Genomic DNA, 19651 nt, shown 5'->3' with positions numbered 1-19651 from the left:
GTCACATTTAATGCCTTCCTAAAACGCGGATGGCAACCGCTCTCGAGCTATACATACAGCTTGGGATGAAGAGCGTGCATTATAGAGCCAGACTGCTGGGTTCAAATCCAGTCTCCACCATGAACCTGCTATGTGACTGTGGGTCATGGCCTCCATTTTCCTATCTGTAAAATAGACAAAGTAATGTTTATACCCACCTCACGAGAATGAATGACTAAAGAGCTTAGGCTAGCACCTGGCCGCGAGGCAGCTCTCGGCAGACATTAGCTGTGACCACCCCCCTTTTCCAGATGGAGAACCTGAGTGCTTGAGGGCAGAGACTGGAAGCTCAGTTTCTAGGGTTCTTCCCATCCTCCCCTAAGGGCCCAGCACATCTGCCGGAAGCCAGACGCACCCATCTCAGTCCCCGTGTCAGCCACCTGCCTCGATGCTCAGCCACCTCCATCGTATAATTCCTCCAACCATCCTGGGATTCTTTGTAAAATATTAAATAGATATACTTTTTAGTTCTTGAAGCTTTGTCACTTTTTAGCACACAATCAAGAACTTAAGCCCCCGGGGTGAAGAGTGATGTGATTATGACAGAGATTAAAACAGTATTTAAAGACTGATTGTGCCTTCAGCGGCAAAAGTCAAAATGAAATAGACAGGTGATGAGCACACTCAGATTCAAGACTATGATGGGAAATGCCTTCAAGTTCAAGCGCAAACACGGTCTGGAAACATAATATGTTTTCCTTTTCTGTGGTGAAATAAAACTCTAATTGAGTCATAGAATTTGCCATGGGGAACTCCAGCGAAGGCAGATATGATTTAATAAGTAGGGGAATGCGCAGTGGCAGTGTGGTGATCACACACACAGATTCGCGCCGTCGGGATATGCTGTTGCTAGGATTGACAGAAACCTGGCAGCAAGCACACTCTACAGATTTTAGAACGATTGCCAAACTGTGTAAAAGTACCCAACGCTTCCTAAACCATTTTAAAACATCAGGGGTACAAACTCTCATTTTCAAAAGGTGTCAAAACTCCAGTCTTTTCCCCCCTCAAAGATGAGGGCTTGGAACACAAGGAGGAAGCCAGATTTCTAGTTTTCAAGGGTCCCAGGTGTGGGTGAAGGTTCTTTTCCCCAGGCGAGTGGCATGTTTCTTGGAAAAGGTGTGAGGGGTTTACCTGGCTGCATGCCCAGCCTGAACTCACAGTCAGGGGTAGCTATCAAGAAAATGAACACATATTTAGACAATGTTAGTGGTGGTGGTGGTGGTGGTGGTGGTGGTGGTGATGATGATGATGATGATGGGTAGTATAGGGTGTGAGTTTAAGGAAATGACTGTTCATTATCTCACTTATTTACTAAGACTCAGCCAGACTTGGAGCCAGTGTGGAAGAAAGACACAGGACAAACTAGTGTGTATATGACAAGATGTGCAAATGGATGAAAGACCAAGTTGAAGGCACTGAGGCCATTTAGATGAAAACAACAAAAGAATAGCAGTTAAGCCCTAGCCAATTTGGCTCAGTAGATAGAGCATTGTGGCCTGCAGACCAAAGGGTCCCGGGTTTGATTCCGGTCAAGGGCACGTACTTGGGTTGCAGGCTCCTCCCCAGCCAGGGCCCTGATTAGGGCTCATGCAGGAGGCAACCAATCAGTGTATTTCTCTCACATTGATATTTCTATCTGTCTTTCCCTCTCTCTTCCACTCTCTCTAAAAATCAATAGAAAAATATCCTCAGGTGAGGATTTAAGAAAAAAAAAAGGAATAGCAGTTAATAAGACTTAGGGACACAGAGAGGGAAAAACTGAGGGACCCAAGAAAATATAGACATAAGATTATCTTGAATATGAAGGTTCTTATGAATAAATTTTTCATTAACATATTATTATTCAAAAGAAGAACATCGTGAGTGGAATTCTTTCTATTCAAGAATACTCTGCACATATCTTTTCTTGAATATATTTTGAGAGTTAATTATATTCAATGAATATATCTTCTTAAGGCTATCGTCTTATGAGTGTTCTTATGAATATATTCATGTCTCCTCATCTTCCCTCCTTCCCTCTGCGTCTCCCCTCTCTCTCGCCCTCCCCATGGGTCTTTCTGGCTTCGGCAACAGGAAGTGAAAGCAAAGATAAACTAAACATTCTCCAAAATACTTCTCTGAAGACAAAGGGAAAATCGGCAAGTTAAAACTACCCAGTTTTATTTTATCTTTTTATTTTATTCTTTTAGTCAAAGTGGTGAGTTGACAATGGCCATTGGGTAAGTTGATCTGCTGGGAATTAGCCTGGGGGCAGGTGATGGGGAAAGGGTGGAAATCTGTGAGGAGTTAGCTGGCTGCAAGTCCAGTATGAACTTACTATGCTAGTGGTTCCAAAGAAATTAGAAATAAGTCAGTATGTTGGCTAATTAAAAAGCTATACATATATAGACAGCATCCTATCTAATAAAAGAGTAAATTGACCATCACTCCAACACACAAGATGGCTGCCCCCATGTGGTCAAAGATGATTGCCCCCATGTGGACACAAGATGGCCAGCAGGGGAGGGCAGTTGGGAGGGACCAGGCCTGCAGGAAAGGGCAGTTAGGGGTGACCAGGCCGGCAGAGGAGGGAAGTTGGGGGCGACTGGGCCTGCAGGGAAGGGCAGTTGCCTGCAGGGGCAGCAGTTGGGGGGGACCAGGCCTGCAGGGGAGGGCAGTTAGGGGTGACCAGGCCTGCAGGGGGGGGCAGTTAGGGGTGACCAGGCCGGCAGAGGAGGGAAGTTGGGGGCGACCAGGCCTTCAGGGAAGGGCAGTTGGGGGGGACCCAGGCCTGCAGAGGAGGGAAGTTGGGGGTGACTGGGTCTGCAGGGAAGGGCAGTTGGGGGGGACCAGGCCTGCAGGGAAGGGCAGTTAGGGGCAAACAGGCTGGCAGGGGAGCAGTTAGGCATCAATCAGGCTGGCAGGGGAGTGGTTAGGGGGTGATCAGGCTGGCAGGCAGAAGCGGTTAGGGGCAATCAGGAAGGCAGGCAGGCAAGCAGTTGGGGTCCCAGATTGGAGAGGGTGCAGGCTGGGCTGAGGGACACACACCCCCGTGCATGAATTTCATGCACAGGGCCTCTAGTTATTAATAACAACCATCTTTCTCATGACTGTGGTTGGTAGAGTCAGAAGTGGTCAGCTAACCCAAGCGAGACCCATAAGAATTATTCCCTAAGATCTTTCAAATTGGCATTGAGCAAAGGAATGAACTGTCCCTAAGAAGTAAGGCAGGTATAGGGAAGACAAGTACCTTTCCAAATTTTTACCACCCTGTTAAAAACAACCCACCTTCCCCATAAATAAAGTCTGTTAATCTCCTTGATAAACAAACAGAAGCTGTGCTTAAGTAACCGTTTCCCTCGGGGTTCACACATTTCCATCTCCTTGGCTCAGCTTTCTGGAATTGATTTCAAAGTGTGCAGAGCACCCAGAACTAAGGACACAGTACCCAGGATCAAGTAGCACACCCAGTGTCATTTAAACAAATATTTTCATATGCTTAGAAGAGAAAAATAAAAAAGATAAAACAATAGAAAATAAATCCAAGCATTGACAGTCACTGTTCTCCAACAAGGGGGCCAAGAGTATACAATGGGGAAAAGCCAGTCTCTTCAATAACAAGACATCCACATGCAACAGAGTGAAACTGGACCCTTCGCTCACTCACACCATATGCAATAATCAAGTCAAAATGAGTCAAAGGCTTCAACTTAAGACCTGAAACTGTAAACTATGTGCGGTACACCAATTAGCTTGATGACGGTGATTATTTCACAATGCACACATGTATCAATGCATATATCCAAAAGCATCAATTCATATACCTTAAACATACAGACTTTGTATTTGTCGATTATACCTCAAGATGGCTGGGAAAAGGAGAGACAGAAATCCTACACTTAAGATGACCACATAACGCATACATAGTCTGAACCCAAATATTTTTTTTAAAATATATTTTATTGATTTTTTTACAGAGAGGAAGGAAGAGGGATAGAGAGTTAGAAACATCGATGAGAGAGAAACATTGATCAGCTGCCTCCTGCACACCTCCTACTGGGGATGTGCCCGCAACCAAGTTACATGCCCTTGACCGGAATCGAACCTGGGACCTTTCAGTCCGCAGGCCGATGCTCTATCCACTGAGCCAAACCGGTTTTGGCTGAACCCAAATATTTAACTGCATGGCCAGCTTTCCTGGTTTGCCCCGGACTGAGGAGTTTCTCAGGACACAGGACTCTCAGCAATGAGACTGGAACAGCCCTGGGCAAACCGGGGCGGTTGGTCACTCCACCACTGAGAGTGGGAGGGAACATGACTATCCCTTCAGTTTGCAGTACTTTCTGTTTCCCCTCCGGATGTCTGCTTTGCCCGGAGGATTTTTAAGAGTCTGTTAATTTCCAGACTGTTAATTTTGAGGTTTTCTAGGTACCTTCTGTGTTTTTATTTCAAGTATAATTCTGCTTTGATTAAGGAGCATTCTTTATATGATTTTAACCGTTTGAGATACGTTGAGACTTGTTTGATGGCCCGGCCTACGGTCTACCTTGGCGAATGTTCCAGTTACAGGGGAAGGAAATGTGTGAGCTGCTGTTGGGTGGAGGGTTTGATAAATGTCACCTGGGCCAAGGTGGCTTGTAGTTTTGTTCACATCTTCTGACTCCTTCATCTACTTGCTCTATCGATTCCCAAGGGTAATAACATCTCCTGTTGTGGTCGTGGATTTGTCTGTTTCCCCTTCAGTCCTGCCAGGTCTGCTTCTCCTATTTTGAGCTCTGCTATTAGGCACATACCCATTTAGGATGGTTACAACTTCTGAAGAATTGGGCTTTGTCATCGTTAGGAAAGGCCCCTCTGAATCTCGGGCAGTATTCGTCATCTTGAGGGCTAGGTTAAATAATTCATAAGCTCCCTTCTGCCTCCAAAAAAGAAAAACACGAGAACCTATGTGTGTCCCTGCAGAAGCCCTGATCATTTTAAAGTCAAAGACATTCTGGGTTGGCGGTTGGTTTTTTCCACTCCCTCTCTTAGCGCACAGCTGATCTCCACACTGAGAGCATCCATTTAGGCAACAAGAAATGGTCCGTTTGGTTTAAACCTTCCCAGATGTGATTCCCACTCAGCTGCCGGGGAAGCAGCTGTTTCTGTCAGCTGGGCTCTGGGGGGGAGGCAATTTATCAGCTCCCTTAGACCCAAATCACCGCGTTTCCAGGCAGATGCTAATGCTGCCCTTTGGAAGCCTCAGGACACAGGGGACCTTGGGTAGCAATCTCCTCCTCTTGTTCGCCATTTCATCTGCACAGGGACACGCTAGGACAGGACAGGACAGGACAGGACAGGACAGGATACGCTAGGACAGGACAGGACAGGACAGGACAGGATAGGACAGGACAGGACAGGACAGGACAGGACAGGATAGGACAGGACAGGACAGGATACACTAGGACAGGACAGGACAGGACAGGACAGGACAGGATAGGACAGGACAGGACAGGACAGGATACGCTAGGACAGGACAGGACAGGACAGGACAGGACAGGATACGCTAGGACAGGATAGGACAGGACAGGACAGGATAGGACAGGACAGGACAGGACAGGACAGGATAGGACAGCACAGGACAGGATACGCTAGGACAGGACAGGACAGGACAGGACAGGATAGGATAGGATAGGACAGGACAGGATAGGATAGGATAGGATAGGACAGGACAGGATAGGATAGGACAGGACAGGACAGGACAGGGTAGGATAGGATAGGACAGGACAGGATAGGATAGGACAGGACAGGACAGGATAGGACAGGACAGGACAGGACAGGACAGGACAAGACAGGGTAGGATAGGATAGGACAGGACAGGATAGGACAGGACAGGATAGGATAGGATAGGACAGGACAGGACAGGACAGGACAGGACAAGACAGGGTAGGACAGGATAGGACAGGACAGGATAGGATAGGACAGGATAGGATAGGATAGGATAGGACAGGACAGGATAGGATAGGATAGGACAGGATAGGATAGGACAGGACAGGACAGGACAGGGTAGGACAGGATAGGACAGGACAGGATAGGATAGGACAGGACAGGACAGGACAGGACAGGATAGGACAGGACAGGACAGGACAGGACAGGATAGGATAGGACAGGACAGGACAGGATAGGATAGGATAGGGCCTTGGAACCAAGCCAACAATTTACCACAGCTCACTCTGAAGCCAGGCCCTGCAGCAGGGCCCTGGGGACCTGAAGGAAGTAAGGAGAGGAGTGAGCAGTGTGGTTTCTAGTTTGGAAGATAAGACACGAGGTTCCCAAAGGCTGGAGCAGGCTGCTGGTTGGTACCGTCTTACTTCACTGTCATATCCCCGAGTTCCGCACAGTGATAGGGATTAAGATGCTTATACTTCCTTTTTTTTTTTTTTTTTCTGGCTGATTCAATAAATAAGTGAATGAAACTAAAGTCAGAATACACTCTCAGAGAAAGCCAAGGAATAAGTCAGGGGTCAAACACTCTTTTCCTTCCGGGGCCTATTAGTCAGGATTCCGTTGTAGATAACAGTGACTACTCTAGCTGCTTTAAGCAGAAATGAATTTAATTCCAGGAATTAGATACCTACGCAGTCATTGGAAGGGATGGAGGATTAAATCATGTCTAGGCTGAGAAGAAATTCAGGTTCTAAAAAAAAGAAGAACAAAGCCAGCCCAGCCAGTGTGGATCAGTGGTTGAGCGTCGACCTATGAACCAAGAGGTCAGGGATCAATTCTCTGTCAGGGCACATTCCTGGGTTAGGAATGGGCTCAGTCCCCAGTGTGGAGTGTGCAGGAGGCAGCCGAGCAATGGTTCTCTCTCATCATTGATGTTTCTCTCTCTCTCCCCGTCTCCCTTCCTCTCTGAATTCAATAAAAATATTTTTTTAAAAAAGAAAACCAGACGGGTCCACCGAGAGGAGGGGGTGCCCCTGCGGTAATCAGGAGGCTGCGGGGCAGGGAGCCGGCGCTGGCTCAAGGCCTGCAGCCCTGGTGCCGGGGGTCACAACGCTGCCCCTAGAACTGTGCTGTAGGTGTGTCTCTCTTTCCGCGTCCAGCACGGAAAAGGAGCGGGTCCGGTTCCTGAGCAGAGGAGCTGGGGATTAAGAAATAAAAGAAAGAAAGAGACCAGACATGAAGATAGAGAAAGCTGGGAGCCGGGTGGGACGCCATCCTCTCTGATAGAGGGACAGGGACCCAGAACCGACACAGCAAGTTTATTTTATACCCCCCAAATACCAGGGGGTTTCACCAGAACTTAGGATCAAAGGAGCTTATTTGCATTCTTGAGTAGGCCCGAGCATTCCTGGTGCTTAACTGGATTTACATATCAAAGTCCACTCCCCCACACCTGGGCTGAAATGAAGGCCAAGCTGATAACACTCTTGCCTTTTTTGGCAAAGCATGTTCCCAGGGCGTGGCTCTGCCTGTCGCCCTGAGTTCAGCTGACAACAATTAAAGAAATGCTCGTGTGCCTTCCCAGGGGGCCCTCACTGCACCACTGGAACCGCTGCAGCCAAGCAGATGCCGTGGCCCGGCCCCGCTCACCTGGGTTCTGAATTCAAGTCCCAGCGAGTGCGTCTGATGGTGAGCCTGGGCCGCTCTGGAGCCAGACCTCAGGGCGCTGGGGAAACGCGGAGCTTAGCTTCCCAGCGTCTGCCTTGGCCGGGGCTGGACAGTGGAGAGGGACTGCCGGCCCACTGCCCGTGTCTGCTCTTTGAATAGAAAAGGCACCAAAGGAAACAGGACAAGATGTTAACAAGCCATTAAGTCAGGTGCTGACGACATGGGTGTCGGTTATATTCTTTTTGGACTTGCTTTCCTATGCAATTTAAGTTCTCGTGAATCCTTTTTTGTTTTAAGAAAAGGAGGTGGGTGATTTTGAAGTGGTTTCGCATAATTCATGCAACTCAGTGAACATTTGTTTCTCTCTGACACGTTTGGACGGGATGATTGATGTCCAGGGACCCCAGCTAATCCCGCCTCTCCTGAGCTTTAGGCAAATTGCTGGGGCGTCAGGCAGCCCATCTCTGAACATGGAGGTGCAGTTTAAAGTCATCACAGCTTCTGCGTCTCCCCCCCTGGGTGGGGGAGGAGATGGGGGAGGAACAGGCCCGCTCAGCAGTCTGGGGGACGTAGGCTGGCAGGGGGGAGGGAGACACCTTAGATCCCCGGTCCTCTGCAGCTCCTCCCCTGAGCTTCCCCCTCACCCTGAGGAGCCAGCGGAGAGTGGGTGAAGGATCTGAGGCAGGGAGTGGAGAGGCCTCGAAGCAGACGGAGCCTCGGCCCTCGGGGTGCTCCCCACCTCATGTTGGTCACTTGTCTCGGGCTGTCTCCTCCGCTTCCTCTCCGGGGCAGAGGTTGGGAGCGCCCCGCTGGCTGAGAACACCCGTGTACCAGGCCCTGGGACAGGCGCTTACTAACACCACGTGACTCGCCCTCTTCTCATAATTCAGGGTTCTTTGATTACAAGCCTGAGAAACTAACTCTGGAGAAGGGAAGCAGCAGGGAACCTACTGGAAGGGGAGGGGTTAGCTCATGGCAGTGACGAGAAGGCAGGAGCAATGGGGTCATCTGAGGACCTGGAACCCAGACAGCATTCTCTCCGGAGTCTTGTCAGGGCTTGGCTGCCAGGAGGAGGAGCACCTGTCATTCTGAGAGTGCCCCCACCTGGACTCACTGTGATTGGCTCAGTTTGGTCACGTGATCACTCAAGCCAGGGGCGGGCTGGACACCCTGCTTTCTGTCCCTTTGATGCTGCACCTGGTGGGGGAGGTGATTCCCCAAAAGGAAATCGGGAGCTGTTACCAAAGGAGGGAGGGGAGATGTGGAGCAGCCAATAATCAGCCAATGTCCTGTAGTAATAGCCCGTTGTGATCAAACCCGTTTCACAGATGAGAAAACTGAGGCCGGGAGAGGTTTGGTCATTTTCCCAGGGCCACACACTGAGGACAGAACTGGGATGCCAGCTCCACACTTTGGGCTCCAAAGCCCATGCACTTCCCACACACTATCCCGCATCTCCAGAAGCCAGAGGCAAGGCACGGCCTGCGTGTTCCCACTGAGGACCAGCCAGTCATCTAACAGCTATGGCTCCTCACATCTTCCGTGCGGTCTCACCCCAGATGGAAATTAAGGCCGTGACCACGCTCAGAACGTGTTGCCGTGATGCACACGCTGCTGGAATAATTGTCTGATTACAGCAGCCCCACGGATGTAATTCCCCGGCCCGTCTGGCTGGAGTCCGTGTCTGCGAAGGGCACATGAAGGTGCCCTCGGAGAGACTAACCAAATAAGAAATCGCAGATCCAATCCCAAGAGCGCTGGTTCATAAACAAATAGCCCCGGAAGCGGTTAAGGACCCTGAGCCGAGACAGCCGGCCTGTGTCCCTGCCTTGATGCCCCCCCTCTCTGGAGTGAGAAGGCACAGTTGTCCAGGTGGGAGGCCTGGGCAGGGCGGGGGGGGGGGGGGGGCGGGAGCAGGAAATTGGGCTCCAAATGGGAAGCTTTCAGAACAAATGAGATGAGCCTGTCTGTTTCTCTCTTGAAGAGCCAGTTGCGGATCAAGCATTTTAGATCCACTCTCCCAGGAATCTCATCACCATGATAATGACCAATATTTAAGGCTGAATCTTCTCCAGGAAAGACTGGGAACGAGCAGGAAGGAGGATGACCTTGTGGAAACATCTTCCAGTCTGAAAGCTGCCTTCTGAACGCAGAGCAGGCAGCTTGGAACTGGCCTGAGTGGACTCAGTGACGAGCTGGCGTCGGCTGGCATTGAGGGACGATCCCCACCTCCTAACTTAGAGCTGAGAAGGTGTGCGCTGTGCGTGAGCATGTGCGTGACCTACAGCCCGCAGGACAGCCCCGAACGAGAGAGATTCATCCAGCCCAACACACACCAGCGTTTCTCAGCCTCAGCACCACCCTCACGTGGGGACAGTTAATTCTTTGTGCTGTGCATTATCGGGTGTTTGGCAACATCCTGGGCCTCTACCTACTATACCCCCCAGACACCCGTAGCGTGTGTGTGCGCACACACATGTGAACATACACACATAGACACAGACGCACCCACGTTTCTTTCCGGCTCCTTTATCCTTCCCAAGCCCAGCCCTGCCCATCCCACCAGCAACTCGGGCAGCCAAGGTCAGGAACTGCTGGGCTCCTTCCATCAGCTACTTACCAGCAGAACAAGTCCCATTTCCATCTCATTCTGACAATTCAGAAAGCCTGAGAGAACAGCTGAGTTCCCCGGCTGGAGCAGAGTGGGGCGCTTGCTGCCTCGTCACCATGGCAACCTCCCAGTCTGCTCCCTGACTGACAGGGTCACCCTGGCCTTCAGGTGTTTGTCTGTGTGGCCACCGTCAGTGTAAATGCCGCACCTGATACCTTGAGCACCGGGTATCTCTGTGAGCGCCCCCTCCCAACCTTAGGGGGGCCTTTTCCATAGCAGGACCTCTCCTTGTGGGGGCCTCACAGTTTACGGGGCTCTCTCACCATCTCCCGGTCACCTTCTTCCTCTTCATAACAGTTCTAGAAGGTGAAAGGTGGAGGTACCATCTCCCCCGGAGCACAGGGGGGGGAAACTGAGGACCTCAAAGGTGTGTCACAACCCAGGTGACCCAACCCAGGTGACCCAACCCATAGACAGAGGAGCTGGTTGGAGCCCAAGGTCCTTAACAGGGCGTGCTAGGGATGGGATGCGTGTGTCCCCCCAAAGTCATGTGCTGCAGCCCTAGCCCCCAGTGTGGCTGTGTTTGAAGATGGGCTTCTAAAGACATGATGAGGGTTACATGAGGTCCAGTGTTCTAATAGGACTGGTGTTCTTATAAGAAGAGACATCAGAAAGTGCCCCTCCCCACAGCCCCTCCCCCCAAGCGGAAGGAAGCCAGTGAGGACCCAGCAGGAAAGCAGCTGTTTGTAGGCCAGGAAGTGAGTCCCCACCAGAACCGACCCCGCAGGCTCCTAGATCTTGACCATCCAGCCTCCCGAGCGCAGACAATCAATGTCCACTGTGGAAGCCGCCCGGCCCGCGGTGCTGTTAGGGCAGCCCGGCACTCCCAGACGTGCTCCACACGGTAATCTACAAGTTCCTTCTCCCTGACCAGTAGACATCTTCGGGGTGCTTCTCTGTCGGGGCTCCCTCGTCATTTTTAATGCCCGCTTCCCGCTCAGGCAGCGGAGACTGCCCCGTGCCAGGCCATGCCTCCGCCGCGTCTGGGAGCAGGGAGTCCTGAGCCGGCTGCGAGGAGACCAGGGACGGCCGTGCAGAGCCCGCATCCACGGCAGCTTCGTGGGCAGAGCAGCGAAGGCGCCAGTCACCCCCAGTCAGGGCACGGCCCCTCCCACAGGGCACCTGCCAGGGGGCCAGGGCTGGGAGCTCCCCCTCCCCCAACGGGGATCCAGCTCAGAGGCGCTGCCACGGGAACTTGTAGGCAGAGGTTAATGCATTCTCAACGTGACTGGGGATAATGGCTCTGAGTCAGACGGGAGGTCTGACTTTTTCAGCTCGATTTTTCAAATTAGGGCTGGGAGAGCGTGACGACGCCACCCAGGCTGGCTGCCTGCAGCTCCCGCACCCCCACCCTCACCCCCACCTCCACCCCCACCCCCTCCCGGGCACAGGGTTATCAGAAATAGAAAAACTTCACGTCTAATTAAAAGGCATGGGACCCCCTCCCTTCACTAGTGCTGTTGACAAAAATCTGCCTGGCGCTGAGCAGGACCACTGAGCGCCCTGCCCTGCCCACGTGCTTTCAGAGCCTGGGTGTCTGTGCCTGGCCCCAGCTGGGGAGGGGGGTGGGGGGTCTCCTAGACGGAGGGCAGGGCCGGCCTGGACAACCATGACGCAGGCCCCTTGCTGCCCCCTCCAGCTGTGTCCCTCAGTCCTCCGGATGTAGCTGAGACAGTAGTTCCCCCCTCCCCTCCCCCAGCACTGCCTCTAGGATCGCCCCTCCCTCCCCATTCCCCACCCTGTGATGACAAAGAACCACTTCGTGTGCCAGGCACAGTCCTGAGCCTTTCACTCAGACCATCTCACTTAACGCTCAGTCTCTCTCCGGGTGGCAGGTCCCAGTACTGCCCCCTCCTCAGACAGAGAGCTTAAGGAAACTCCGGTGGAAGTTTGGACCCAGCCCGCCTGCTCTCCTGGACGGGCGGGTAAAGAAGAGGAGGGCCTAGGTTGCGGGCAGCGCTCTGTGGGGTGGGAATGAGCAGCACCTCCATTAGATGCTGCTCTGCTGTTGCCCACATCTGACACTTGGATCGGGTCAGTGGTCACAGGAGGGAGGAGACTCATTTTCAACTCTCAGAGGGCACAGGACGTCGGGCAGGCTCTCCCTGGAAGTCCTGACAAGGTACGGCCTGGAGCACCTATGTGGTCTATGGCCTGGCTGTGCAACCTCGGGCAAGTTGCTTAACTTCTCTGAGCCTCATGTTTCTCAACTGTCAAAGGCAGCATTTAGATAAAATTAGATCCAGTTTTCAAACACTTTTAGCAGCAGATTCTTGAAATGTAAAACAAGTGAAGGCCCAGCCTGATCAATTTGGGGGTTCTGGGATAGTCAGAATGCTCTCCCACCCAAAGACCTAGCTGTGTGGTTCCTCTCAGAATGGCCAGGACGCCTTCCTGGACACCAAGTGCAGCCCATTCACCGACATTCATTTTGTAAAACGAACTGAAAATATACATGAAAAATTAGCATAAACACTAAAATTCTCTAATGAAATGCTGGTACTGTCTTTCTGTTGATGAAATATCTTAAGCAAAAGTGAGCTTTCCCTTAATAGGGTACTAAGTATTACACTGACCAAATCACACCAGACGTTGGTCATGTAGACTAACTGGCCATCTAGCAAACTGATCGGTGAGTATGTCTAGGCTGCAAACCCTAAAGCTCCATTCCAGACCCACTGAGTCGGGGTCTGAACTCCCCACAAGCTCTCCAAGGCATGCCCAGCGCCCTTCAAGTGCGAGAAGAGCAGTGGTTTTGGGCCTTGGCCACATTAGAATCATGGAGTCCCCATCTCCGAGATGTTCACGGCAGCATTAGTCACAATAGCCAAGACATGGAAACAACCTAAGTGTCCGTCAATGGAAGAATGGATAAAGTATGGTGTGTGTGTGTGTGTGTGTGTGTGTGTGAGAGAGAGAGAGAGAGAGAGAGAGAGAGATGACACAGCGGAATGTTACTCCGCTATTTAAAAAATGGCAGGAAATCCTATCATTTGTGACAAGATGCATGAACCTTGAGGGCATTATGCTAAGTGACAATAAGTCAGAGAAAGATACATTCTGTAAATATCTCACATGTGGAACCTATAAAAGCCAAACTCTTAGAAATAAGGAAGATTAGTGGATGCCAGGAGCTAGGGGGGAAAGGAAGAGACACAGGTCAAAAGGGTACAGACTTCCAGTTAGAAGATGAGTAAGGGCTGGGACTTAGTGTACCTGAGGATGACTGTAATTAACAATACTGTATTGTACCCTTGGACGTTGCTAAGAGACTAGGTCTTAAATGTTCTCACCACCACCACCACAAAATGGTAACTAAGTGTTAGCCAATCCTATTGTGGTAATTCTTTGCAATGTATGTATGCACACATCCAATCAACACATCATACACCTTAAATTACACCATGTTAAATGTCAATTATATCTCCATACAGCTGGAGGGGGTAAAGGAGAAAGAACCAACCAAGGAGCTTTTAAAAGCCATCAGCACCCGAGTGCCGCGCCAGGGTCTGATCTCCACGGCTCGGGCTCCGCCTTCAGGCCCCGGGTGATGCTCGGAAGCAGCCAGGGCCCCGAGCGCACACCTGTGCCGCCGCCTGCACAGCTGGTCTGCGGCTTCCCTTTCCCCACTGTCTCTCCCCCTTTCGTTATCTCGGGGACCTGGGAGCTCCAGGATATGGCAGATGCTCTCACTGATTGCTGTCATCCGAGGCTGACAAACAGTCACAACAAGCCATCAACCTGGGAGATGCCTCCCTTTCCAAACAAGCGGGTAGCAGCATCCGTGTCCACACCACTTTCCATGGGGCTCGTTACTGGAAGGGTAACTGTCTGAGAAGCAAGCCCACAGAATGCAGATTAATGACGCCCAACCAGGAGGCGGGCCAGCAGCAGGGGGCGGCGGGCAGCCCTCACTGACCCCGTGCTTCTTGGCCTAGTCAGGTCATGAGCAGGTCTGGGGAGGAGGGCCCTGTCCAGGCGCAGACCACAGGGCGCCCAGGGCTGACGAAGGCTGCTAGGCTGGGGAGGGAGTTGTGTGGGGCCAGGACAGAGCGGGAGCTGCTCGAAGCTGATTCTGAAGGCCCTGCGAGCTATGCTCTAAGCCCGTGGTGGGCAAACTCATTAGTCAGCAGAGCCAAATATCAACAGTACAATGACTGAAATTCCTTTTGAGAGCCGAAAACCGACCTCTGTGCATGGGCCACGAAGTTTCAATCGCACTGTATGTGTGCGCCCGCACGTGGTATTTTGTGGAAGAGCCACACTTAAGGGGCCAAAGAGCCGCATGTGGCTCGCGAGCCGCAGTTTGCCGACCACTGCTCTAAGCCCTCGCCCGCCCGAGAATCACTAGGAGGGCTCATTACAACAAAGATTGCTGGCCTCATCCCCGCGTTTCTGATTCAGTTGTTCTAGTGTGGGGCCCGAGAATGACACCCCTCTTCATGGCACCCCGTTCTCCACCCCCATGAACTCACAGACTGCAAAGTATAGGGCAAGAAAGGAGACCCTATCATGTTCATGCCCTCCCCTGGATAATGAATGGAGCCAGGCCTGGTTGCCCCAGTAACCATTAAAGATCCATGTATTTGAGGAAATCTGGAAGCCCGTCTATGCCCATTAATCTAGATTAATGAGCCCTGACTGCAGCGGGCTCTGGAAGGCTCCCTGCCCCATCCCCAGCCGGCCGGGAAATCAGTTCACCCTAACTGGGCCAGCAGACAACGGCCCCCAAGAACCCTGCTCCTGACCAGGACTCAGAACCCAAGGTCGGGAAGAAAACCCAGCAGAGCTGACGCAGCACCAGCTCGCACACTTGTCTGTCCAGCCACGTGGAAGGGGACAGGTGACAAGGCCTCCAACATCACCCCTCCCTCCCAGTGGACCCCATGGTGCCACCATGCCAGGGGCCGGCTGTGCAGAACCCGAGACCAAACCATGGAAAACGAGGTGAGTAACTGTTCTCACAGGGCTGCGTGGGGTGCCTGCCTGGCACAGCGTTGGCACGGGGCGAGGGCTCGCTAAGTGGGCTATCCCTCCATGGCCTCGTTTAGCGGTGGGGTCCTTCCAGGGGTCATGTGCTGGGTAATGAGAAGGCCACCCTCGCCCCTGCCCACCCCCAATCATTTCAGCCGATGTGTGTGGGGGCCAGGGTCCCTGAATGGTGCGGTGGCCCGCCCACCCCCTCCCTGGGCTCCCACTCGAAGCCCAGGAGACCAGCGCCGAGGACCAGGCTGTCAGGTTGGCCCTGGAGCTCCTGCTGCGGCCACAGAAACACACCTGCTGCTGCCTGGAGACTGTTAATGCATTCTCACTGCCGGCACCGGGGCCAGAGCTGTTTACAAAGGGTCAGCCCGAAGCTACAGGGCTTTGCAGGTCATTAAACAGTGTTGACCAGCGCTTCCGACTCACCAACGACCCTGCAGAGGCTGCGCAGGGGCCCGGCCGTGCCCGACAGGGCTGGTGTGAGCGGACACCGGGCTTTCAGTGCTGGTGGGTGAGCAAGGACGGGGCTCGGGGACTGCGTCCCTGCTCCCGCCATCCTGGGGACCTTGGCTTTGGGCAGAGGAGAAACCAGCTGGTCTCCACCTTTTAAATGTGTTAACTTGGGTCCCAGGTTCGATTCCAGTCAAGGGCATGTACCTTGGTTGTGGGTACATCCCCAGTGGGGGGTGTGCAGGAGGCAGCTGATCGATGTTTCTCTCTCATCGATGTTTCTAACTCTCTATCCCTCTTCCTTCTTCTCTGTTAAAAAAAATCAATAAAATATATTTTTAAAAAATAAAATAAAATAATGCTTTTTAAAAATAAAAATAAAATTATAAATGTGTTAACTTACTGGTTCACTACCTTGTTTCAGAAAAGCTCTCAAGTGGGTCACAAAGACGCCTCTGGTGAGGAAGGGGTCACAAGGAAGCAAGAGCCCAAGAGGTCTCACGGGGTCTGAGAGCACCTGGGCTGCAAGCAACGTGACCTTCACACTCTAAGGTGAAGGAAAGGCCATGACGGACGAAGGGCGGAAGGCAGAGCTGAAGCACCTGCAGCTCCACAATCTCTGCGGCAGGAACCCTGGCCCAGTCCCAGGTGTGTCTGCTCCTGGGAAGAGCCAGCACCTGCCCGTCCTTTCAGATTTCACATTGCTCCACAATTTCACCTCCAGGCGAGAGAGCCTGGTTGGCTTGGTCATGTGCCCATCGATGGGTGGGGCAGGTGCGACTTCACCAGCAGCGCCCCAAGACCGACAGGGAGGAGCAGTTCCCTGAAATAAATTCTATGAAGAAGGGCATGGAGGCTGAGCGGACAACGTGTTCACCACCATGGGCCAATACTTTGTTGGTTCCGGACGAGGAGACTGAAGGTCAGAGTGGTTCGGTGACTTGCCTGACGAATTAATGGTGGAGCCTAAATTCCCAGTCCGGTGCAGATTCTAGGAAGAGCTCTCCCTACGAGTGGGGTCAGCCTCCCCTGAGTATGTTTGGCCTCAGCCTACAGCATCCCCCTCCAAATCGCATACGATGATTAGCCACTCAACTGTGCTTCCTGGATGTGCCGGCAGGACATTCGTTCTGGTTTGGGAGTCTCTGGCCCTGCTGGAAAGAGCCCACACTTGACAGTCCTGCAGAGCACCCCTCTCTCCGTGTACCCCGAAAGTCTGGTCTTCCCGGGCACTGGTGGAACAGAAAGCTGGAAGAAACTGGGGCCCCTGAGGTTAAGGAGCTGCTGTAGCCGAAACCGGTTTGGCTCAGTGGATAGAGCGTCGGCCTGTGGACTGAAAGGTCCCGGGTTCGATTCCGGTCAAGGGCATGTACCTTGGTTGCGGGCACATCCCCAGTGGGAGATGTGCAGGAGGCAGCTGATCGATGTTTCTCTCTCATCGATGTTTCTGGCTCTCTATCCCTCTCCCTTCCTCTCTGTAAAATATCAATAAAATATATTTAAAAAAAAAAAAAAAAAAGGAGCTGCTGTATTTTTGAACCCTGGAACTGCTGTGAGACAATAAATTCCCCATAATGCTTAAACCAGTGGTCTCGAGCAAACAAGATCCACAGAGGTGCAGGAAGAAAACATGAGTAATGTATGTTCTTAAGAGTAAAGAAGCGTGGCCCATCACACACACGCACGGGGTCAGGTAGCACGTAGACCTGAGGGGTCCCGAGAGAGTGCCACGCTGCGGAGGGGACGCTGGTCCTCTCTTTCAGGGTACTGCCGTTGGTGTGCCCCCCCCCCCCCAAGGCACTCTTTACAAGAGTTTATGCGACGGGAAAATTTAAACCCCAGAAGTGGTTTGCTCGTTACCTCGACACCAACATTCTTAGTGCTGTTAAAGATGTATTTTTTATTGACAAAAAGACAAATGTTTGCAATCTGCCAATCTTCCTGGTGATGGTGACAAGGGCTTAACAGTGATACGTAATCTGGAAAGTCTTAAGGAAAAAAAAAAAACAGAACAGATTTTATCTGATGTTTCCAGGTAAAGATGACAGACTAACAGTTCAGTAGCTGTTTCTAAAAGGAATTCGAGTTCAGTGCCTTGTGAAAAGGGGAGCCATGCTTCAAGCTTTGTGAAAGTTCCCGCCAAACATTTTCGCCTCCTCAAATCCCCCTAAGCGCACACTTAAACTTGGGAGGTGAAAGCCCTACTGAGTTCGGCAGGTCCCGAACCCCTTCTCTACCAACAGTGAACATGTCCCCCTCCGGTTACTGAGCAAGACCAAGGCCTGACCATGAGATGGAAACTTATTACAAAGATTTCAACAAACACTTTTTGAGACTAGTGGATGGAATTGAAAATGAGTTGTTTTTCAGTAAAGCAGTCATTTGGAACCACAGACCGTAATGAAACAGCTTTTTCAGCTACAATCGCCACAACAATAAACTTACCTTGGAACCAGACATTAAATTGTTTTTATCATAAAGTGTTAAAACCAGGAGTTGCAAAAATAATGAGGCATATACTAGTAGGTATTTGATTTCAGAGAGGAAGGGAGAGGGAGAAACAGCAATGAGAGAGAATCATTGATCAGCTGCCTCTCCTGCACACCCCCTCTCCCTCCTGCTGGGGATCGAGCCCGCAACCTGGGCATGTGCCCTTGACTGGATTTGAACCTGAGACCCTTCAGTCCACAGGCCGATGTTCTATCCACTGAGCCAAACGGGCTAGAACAGTGGTCAGCAAACTGTGGCTCGCGAGTCACATGCGGCTCGTGAGCCGCGGTTTGCCACTCTGTTGACTAATGAGCTTGCCAACCACTGGGCTAGAGCAATAATGAGGCATTTTTAATCATATAGCTCTCACTAAAAGAAAAATTTTTTAGAAAGAGCAAAAGGTATTTTTTTAACCATAAACACACACAAAAATATTTTAAAACATTTAACCTCGTCTTTTTTGTTTTCTTACATGTATTAGCATAGTACATAGACACTGATTTTAAAAGGTCTATGTACACATACATACACATACATGCTGGGGGCAGCACTCAGAGGCATGTGGTCAGGTGACTGGTTTATGCAGACTTCTGTTTGTCATTGCGTGTGTATACATGGAACAAACTTCTCCAGCCCCAAGAAAATATTAACTATGTTGTCTTCTAGCTTTTTATAACTTAATTGGCTTTGGTGAATGGTACAATTGGAAATCAATTTAATTTTCTCCAGTTATGCTAATGCTTTTAACTGAATAATCCATCATGGCTGCAATTATTTCAAAAAGCCATCTTTAATGTACTCTTAGAAGTATTTGGGTCTATTTTTAAAACTATTTTCCATTAACATGTCTATTTTTGCACCAGTGTAAAAAATTAATTTTTCTTTTAAAAACATTATTCTTTTGTTTTTGGTACAGCCAAGTTCCTTTAATTCCCTTTAAATGAAGATTTTCCTACTTTCATGTTTATATTTCCATATGGTTTTTTAAAGTCATATATATTTGTTTAAAACAACTATTATTATTATTTTTTTTTTGAAAAGCCATTCTGTGCATTCCTTCATCCAGTAAGTTCCTTATGCAATCTTCTACGAGACCATTTACTGCCACCATTATAGGGGCGCACTACAATCTAATCAATCCCTGTTGTTGGGCATTTAGGTTTCTGATTTTTTTGAGGTAAAACTGACATATTACCTTAGTTTCAAATGTACATGGTGGGTTTTTAATTTATGTTAAAACTCGCTGGCATTTGTTTTGGCTCTGCCCTGAATGCACGACATTAATTCAAGAACTGACGTGTCATAATGTTCCAATTATCAAGTGCTTAGAGGCCCCAGTGCACTACAGCTCAACTCCCCACCCCACACCCCCCCCCCCAGGGAAACCATGATCTTGAATGCTGTTAATTCTTTTCTTTACTTTTACTGTTTATGAATCCTGAA

The sequence above is a fragment of the Plecotus auritus genome (assembly GCF_963455305.1).
Source record: "Plecotus auritus genome assembly, chromosome: 9".
Taxonomy (NCBI): Eukaryota; Metazoa; Chordata; class Mammalia; order Chiroptera; family Vespertilionidae; genus Plecotus; species Plecotus auritus.
This window is presented reverse-complemented; position numbering follows the sequence as displayed.